The 7,461-nt window shown below is 47.1% G+C and overlaps 1 long non-coding RNA gene across 1 annotated transcript; it reads left to right on the forward strand.

Moving 5' to 3' along the window:
* The first annotated feature begins 5,162 nt into the window (after positions 1-5,162).
* LOC138843180 (uncharacterized) lies at positions 5,163-7,461 on the forward strand. The gene is made up of 3 exons (XR_016211374.1): positions 5,163-5,369; positions 6,382-6,430; positions 7,253-7,461. It is a non-coding gene; the product is annotated as an uncharacterized LOC138843180 (long non-coding RNA).

Genomic DNA, 7,461 nt, shown 5'->3' on the forward strand with positions numbered 1-7,461 from the left:
TGAAATAGCAATGAAACACATAACCTTGGTTGTGTTTCTCTGTGTGTATGTCTCTCTACATCTGGATATCTACATCTCAAATAAGTATAATTAAACAAAAAAACATTTTCATTTTCATAAAATGTTTCATCTTATAAGTTCCTTGTTTTATCCAAAGGGCAAAAGGACAGAGAAAAGAGATCTCCTATTGACTGGTGTGCAACTAGGAGGCCTGAGCTAACCTGGGCCTGGCCAGGCTGAAACTAGGACTGGGTCCATCAGGATCTCACACATAGACTGCAGTGACACAAGTACTGGAGCCGTCACTGCTGCCTCACCATGTGTGCACTATCAGGAAGCTGGAGGGGAGAGCAAAGCAAGGACTCGGTCCCAGGCAACTGATCCAGGTGTGGACACCCCAGGTGGCATCTTAACTGCTGTACCAAACGCTTGTGCCAATTTCAACCTCTTAGAAGAAAAAATAGTACAAAGTATTTTCAACTTGAATTGATTAAATTTTTTAGGTAAGATACCCAAACTGTACGTAATAAAAGAATAAATTCATAAATGTCCCAATATGTTCAAATTTCCTGTTCAAAGTCATTGATAAGAAGATGAATAGACAGGCCAACATAGGGAGAAAACATTTTGAAATTGCATACCTGATATAACAATTCTATCCAGAGAACTAAATGAACTCTCAAAATTCCTTTCTAAGAAAATAAAATGACCCATTTATCATGGAAGCTTAAAATTCACCATTTCAAACAGGTAGAAAAGCCTTGAGATCTCTTTAAACAGCGGGTGGGGTGACTTCCTAACAGCCTGAGAAAGGAAGGCTTGTTGGGACACATTTTCTGCCTTGGTATTTTCATACACATACATGACTATACGAGCGATACATGCTTAGGTGATTTGGGGACACGGTCTGTGGTATCAGTACAGGATCTATAACTATGAGACTGGAAGATGGGTAGGTTGTCCCCACCAGTGGGGGTCTTATGTCTCAACCTAGCTTAGGCCCCTGGAAGGCAGAGTTCCAAAGATTCCATGACACTCTCCACCTTCTAATTCTGTGATGGCAACGGCAGACCGTTAGCTGCCACACAACAGCCAGTCCTAGCAGAGACTGAGCTACAGGCAGTGCCTTCAATCTAGGCTCTGGCAGTTTTATCCTTGTTTGTCCAGTGAAGAACTTCCCAGTGTTGTCGGGCTGTGGATCAGGAGTTTCACATCAGTAAGTGAAGCTGGACAGTTATTGTCACCCCTCAAGCCTACCTGAAACTCTTGGATGTCATTTGTTTGAACCTCGCCTGTGTTTGGGTTTCCTCTCCCCAGTCCCTGTTGTCCTGCTGTGACACACCATCAGCATGGCAGGATCCCACAGCCCTGCCTCAGATCCCGTGGCAGAACTGAATGACCTCGAATGCCAGCAATTGCGATCCCAGCTGGCAAAGAGCCAACAGGACTGCTGGGAGCTCCAGGAGAAGTTTCTCATAGCTGAGGCTACAAACTTTGCCCTGGCCATGGAGCTGAAAAAATACAGTAAGTTCTCTCGGGTCATTTCACCACAGTGATGATTGTCCTGTATCTTCTCCTGAGGAACTAAATGGTTTACCTCACTATGTGATTTTTGTCTTTTTGCCAAACTTAATTTCCTCCTGACCACACTCCCAAGCTGACACACAGGGTTTCGCAAGTTTTCCAAGGTAGCAGTGAGGTGTATGGTGACAGGAGTGCTGAATCTGTCATGGATTCCTGATGAGGCATAGAGCTGCCTGTTGTCCTCAGGGTCAGGCTCCACCATATTGAGTGCATGTTTATGATCATCCTGTCTGTGTCAGCTCCTGCAGCCTTATACCATCACTGTGGGCCTCATTTCTGGGGCTAACACATTTCACTCAATTCAAGCTTCCATTGAGTTCCCATTGGCAAAGCACTGTCCTAGGTCCAGAAGTGGACATGTGTTCAGAGTGAGCAGGATGGGCTTCCAGAGAGACAGAGAGTCTCCTGTGCACTGGAACTCTGGTATCCATGGGAACACCCTCACAACACAGCCTCCCCGCTGGGAGAAAGTCCTGCTCCTGGAGCACAAGTTCTTCTTCCAGAAGAGGAAGACGGTGCCTGAGACCTGGGAGTGGGAGCACAGGGTGTGTGTGGGGGGGAATCAGGGCCACTCACCTGGGTGCCCCCCATTGCCCACCTTCTCTGTAACTTTGATTTCTCTCCCATTCATAGGTGCTATCATAATTCCTGCCTCTAGATTGTCACAACCAAATGCACTCCTTCTTTCCTATACAACTCCAAGGATGGTTCCTTGCTCAGGATCAACAGAATCCATGAGGCCCTTATTGCACTGTTTCTAATTTAGCAGGAACTATACTTTTTCTTGGGCCATATTGCCTCAGGGCCTTACTTTGTTATACATTGTACTCTACACAGTTCCATGAAAGATGGTCCCTTAAGTCTGAAATAACAAACACTTGAAATCTTTCCCAATGCAAGGAAACAGTCCTACAACCTTATCAAGCTCCCAAATATACAGAAGGTGACGACTTCATGCCCCAGGTTCCTGTTTGACCTGAGAGGCTAGAAGACTTGCTGAGTCCAGTGGCTCATGATTCAGTCTGAGCTCAGGGGCTGGGAACTCTGATTCTGTAAACACCAGTGGAATCACATTGTCAAGTCACCTTCTGTATCTTTGAAGTCCTTTTTTCCCATTTTATTGCGAAATAGCAGGGTCAGTGCTGTGGTTCAGCAGGTAAAGCCACTGCCTGCAGTGCTGGCATCCCATATGGGTACTAGTTCAATTCTGGCTGGTCCACTACCAAACCAGCTCTCTGTTATGGCCTAAAAAACAGTAGAAGATAACCAACATGCTTAGGCCCCTGCATCCACATGGGAGACCTAGAAACAGCTCTTGGCTCCTGGCTTCAGATTGGCACAGCTCCAACCTTGCAGCCATTTGGGGAGTGAACCAGCTGATGGAGTCTCTCTCTCTCTCTCTTTCTGACTATGTCTCTCTGTAACTCTGCTTTTCAAATAAATAAATAAATCTTTTAAAAATAGGAAATTTCAGATGCTATATAGTGAGGTGATGAAATACAGATGTGAAACCCCCAATCTGGAGCCTGGCCCTGGAGTTCTTTTGGTCTTCAGCAGGCACTGACTACAAAAGCACCTCCCTGAGTTCTGCATGTCTGTCTTTCCCCAGATTGTGAGAAGTTTAAAAACATCATTGAGTCCATACTGACCAAGAAGCTCCACTTTGAGGAGCCGCTGGCAGAGAAGCCCACGGTCCCAGAGCTGCTCAGGTAAGGGTCTCTGTGTGGGGCAGGCAGGTGGGGGAGGTGTGTGGGTGTCTCCAGTGGGGCAGCTCAGAAGGGAGAACTGAGGCATCTCAGGCATGGAAAGCCAAGGCACTGTGGCAAACAATGTTCTCCATGTAGGATCACTGTGGGACCCCAGACAAAGAAGTGGCCATCAAAGGAGGATGCACTTTTCTCTAAGGGAGGAGAGAACTTCCACTTTGCTGATGGCCTTGTCTAAATACAGAGTTTTCAAAATGCTTCCATAGCCTAGTCAGCTCATGTCATGAGCCTTGTGTGGTCCCTGACAACATACAGAGGAGTGCTAATTGTTCAATTAACAGCAGGAGTCACTGTGCACTGACTCCCCATGCAGGACCTCTGTCCTCAATGAGTTGTATTAAAAGAGAGTTACAGTGAACCATTTCTCAAACAGTTTTTATTCTTGTGTGGGTGTGTGTGCGCATTGTTGAAATCGTTACTTAATATAGAGTTGGTCTTCTGTGTATAAAGTTCATTGAAAATGCATCTCAATGGAGAATGAGACTGAGAAGTAGAGAGGGAAGAGGAGCTGGGCTGGGAGTGTGGGTGGTACGCTGGGTATGGGGAGAAGAATAACTATATTCCTAAAGTTGTCTCATGAAATGTATATTCCTTAAAATAAATGAATGAATAAATTTTTAAAAAGAAGTGGTAAGAATTTATTTTAAATTGAAAGTAAAAGTGAATAGGTACTTTGAAAAAATTCTCCCTTCAGGAGAAATTAAAATGAAAATACATTTTTCCCTCCTCAATTACTGTTTATTTCCCTAATAAAATGGTATGAGTAGATAATAATAATAAAAAAAGACATCATGGAGTCCATGTTGACCAAGAAGCTACACGTGGAGAGCCCCTGTCAAAGCAGCCCAGGTCTGCTGAGCTGCTCAGGTAAGGCTCTCTGTGTAGGGCAGGCAGGTGGGGATGTGTTTCACTAGTGGGCAGCCCAAATCAAAAACTGAGCCAGCCTGTGCCAAACAAGGGCAGAGAGTTACAGCAAAGCCCCGTGTCTCAGATGTTATGAAACAAGGAGGGAGCAGAGGAATCTGAATTCAGAGATGCAAGTGTAGAGAGTCTGTAAGTAAGGTGTCCAGGTGGATGAGCTCCCATGGGGCCCTCCTGTTTACTCTCTCTTCTGCAACAGGAAATCCCCGTGGCTGTGTTTCTGGGAATCCAGTCACCAGTTAGCTTTGGTCCTCTGTAGGTGGCGCTATGCCTGTTCTCTCTTCCTCCTGTGTTCTCATAGTTCCTTAAGAGTGGAGGTGCTTTTCTGTGGGCACTCACCTCGAGATGGAGCTGCATTGGGTCTTCTCAGGGGAGGAGGAGGGTATGCTGGGCTCCTCTGTTTGGTCACCTTGCAATCAATCCTCATTTACCCTTAGTCACCATCACCTCCTGATATAGAAGACTGATGCTTAGCTTGGCTCTGCCAGACCTTCATTCTTGTTTCTTGCCATGTAACCCCTGCATGCACCATGATTCCCAGTCACTGCACTGTACACTGTGTGTCTTCCTACATGGAAATGCCTGTGGCTGGAAGGAGGAACTGAATTAGCACCTTTATGAAGGCGAGGAAGGAAGAATCCTTGCACTGTTGATAGATAACAACCCTAATAGAATCTCAGGAATTGTGACAAGATCTTACTCTAAAAGTGGGAGCAAGGCCTTGTGTTGCCCTTTGCTGTTCTTGGCACAGGTATTTCTCCAAACCTGAGTGGTGATGCTGGTGGAGGGCTCTATAAGGCATTGTTATGAAAATCTGTTGAAACACAGAGAGCCTAACACTCATCCCTTCCCATCTAGAACTTTCTCCACGCTTGCACCTTAGGCATTGCCGTGGCATCCTTGAAGATCAGGACCAAGAACTCTCCCAGTTACGTCCAAAGGTCCAAAGGGGGAGAAATCTAGCCCACATCCTGCAGCAGTACCTGAAGGACGTGCTCACCGTGCATGACCCTGAGACCTGTAAGGGGCAGGGCTTCCGACGACTGCTCACTGAGGCTGTCCGGCTGTCAGCGAGCCTTGAGGACCTGCTTGGAGCAGGTAAGCTGGGCACAGGCTGTCATCTGAGAAGCCTCAGGGGTTCAGATGCATTCATCTCTGCCATGGGCATTTGCCTCAGCTCTTCTTGGTACTGAACATGTGTGCCATGACAAGGTCAGCACTGCTTGGGAAAAACAGATAGGGGCAGAGAAGTCTTTCAAGTTTGCAGTATCCCAAAGCTCTCCTCCATTCCTGATTGTGGTTGGCCTTTGGGGCAAGAGGCAGGGTCCATCCTCATATCAAGAGCAGAAAGACCTTGTGAAATGCAGCGGCTGTTAGGCTGAACAAAGTCACTGAGCTAAGCTGAATGGAAGCCCCCAGCTCTGTGCTCAGTGTGGTTTTCAAATAGTAGACAGGTGATTGCTTTCTCCACCCAGGATTTCTCTCTCCTCATTCACTAGATGGACCAAAAACTCTGGGGCAGAGCAGATGTAACCATCAAAGGTGGAAGCTGTTGCTTGTAGGTTTCCCAATAGGACAAAGGCCCTCCTCTCCCTGGGAGTGCCAGACCAGGCACTAGAGTTAGTAGAACTTAAGTGAGAAGGGAACTCGTAACACAGAGAGAATTTCCTGTAATGATACAGCAGAGAAACCTTGGAGGGCCTGTGAGGGAGGGATGGAAGTCGGGTTCTTTGCTTCTTCCTGACAGCTGGAGGTTCTCTGTGAGACCCATTGGAACATAGAACCCATGCCTTGGACTCCCACTAGTGGCAGGATGAGGGATAACAGGCAGAAGTTCCAGGGAAGCTTGAGAAGCTTCCAGTGATATGGGAGCAAAGGATGTTGGCCTAGTTTCAGGCAGAATCTGCCATGATTCTGATCTCCAAGTGCAGAGACACAAAGCCTGATGGACCACAAGAGAATGGCAAGGCGTTTCTTTAAACACAGAACATTTGAAGTTTTTGTCCACTATTGGCCCATATGTAGATATTCATATGCACACAGAGGCCACCTTGATTGTAGTGGGGGGGGGTGAAATTATCTGATTGGACATTTCTGAATTTGTTTACAGAAAATATTGAAGAGGAGGAAACACCAGCACAAGGACCTGTTGCTGACAGGTAATAGTGAATGATTAGGAGCTGGCAACAAATGGGTGAAGGATGCACAGGGTCTCCTAAAGAACAGAAAAGGGGCCGAGACAGTCATGGAGTTGAGACGCACTCAGAAACACAACTGCAGATTGTGTTGAGTCCTTCCTTGCCAACTAGGAAATCCCCCTGTTAAAGTAGTTGTCTGTTGTCCTGGTCCTCGTTGCTGATAGGATCCATGATGAACTCACAGCCTTAGGTGTTGCCTGCACACAAAGGGAACCCCTGTTGTCTGCTTTCTGGAAAAGCAGAGGAAGATGCGCATCTGCTTTCTACTGAGTTAGCTGAAGTTCTCATCAGAGAAAACTAGCAAAGAGGCAATGTGCAAAGGCAGCAGTTCGGAAGAATCCAGCCAGGTTCAACTGCAGAAAAGCACCTCTATAAAACCATGTTTGCTGTCCTGTGACTTGGTTAAGAGAAGGCCCAGAAGGTAGCACATCTCTAGAATCTGCCAAGCCTCTAGAACCTTGATCACATGGCTGCAGGACACTGCAACAACCCAACCTGAGCACAGGGTGTCAGCCTGCACGGCTGTCAATGTGTGCTTGTGCTGTGACTGTGCCATGCAGCGACAGTGGAGGCTGCTTCCTCATTAGCTGCTGTGTATTGAGTGTGATGAGCAGAGGCTGATCTCTTCCCAGGCCCTCTCCCCCTAGGCAGCCACATGGTGTCCAGAGCCTCTATGCTGTCTATGACCGATCCCTTATGCACCCCATCCAAACCAGCCAACTCCCTGGTGTCTCTTCCTTCTTGGTTTCATCTCTGTCATCCTTATCCCACCTGGCTTCTCAGGGAGCTCTTGGAAGTGGATGAAATGGAAACCCCACAAAGTTCACAGCAGGAAACATCTATCACTGGTGCTGTTGACCACCTGCCGAGTGACTCCTGCCTGCCTGAGGGCACTGTGCAAATGTCTCGTGATGCTGAGGACACCCACGGTGTGCTAGGTGTAGATGGGGAACATGCTTCTTCACACAAGAAAGAAGAACCTGTCACCGTTC

This window comes from Oryctolagus cuniculus, chromosome 7 (assembly GCF_051225735.1).
Source record: "Oryctolagus cuniculus isolate XC-2025 breed Fujian yellow rabbit chromosome 7, ASM5122573v1, whole genome shotgun sequence".
Classification (NCBI taxonomy): Eukaryota; Metazoa; Chordata; class Mammalia; order Lagomorpha; family Leporidae; genus Oryctolagus; species Oryctolagus cuniculus.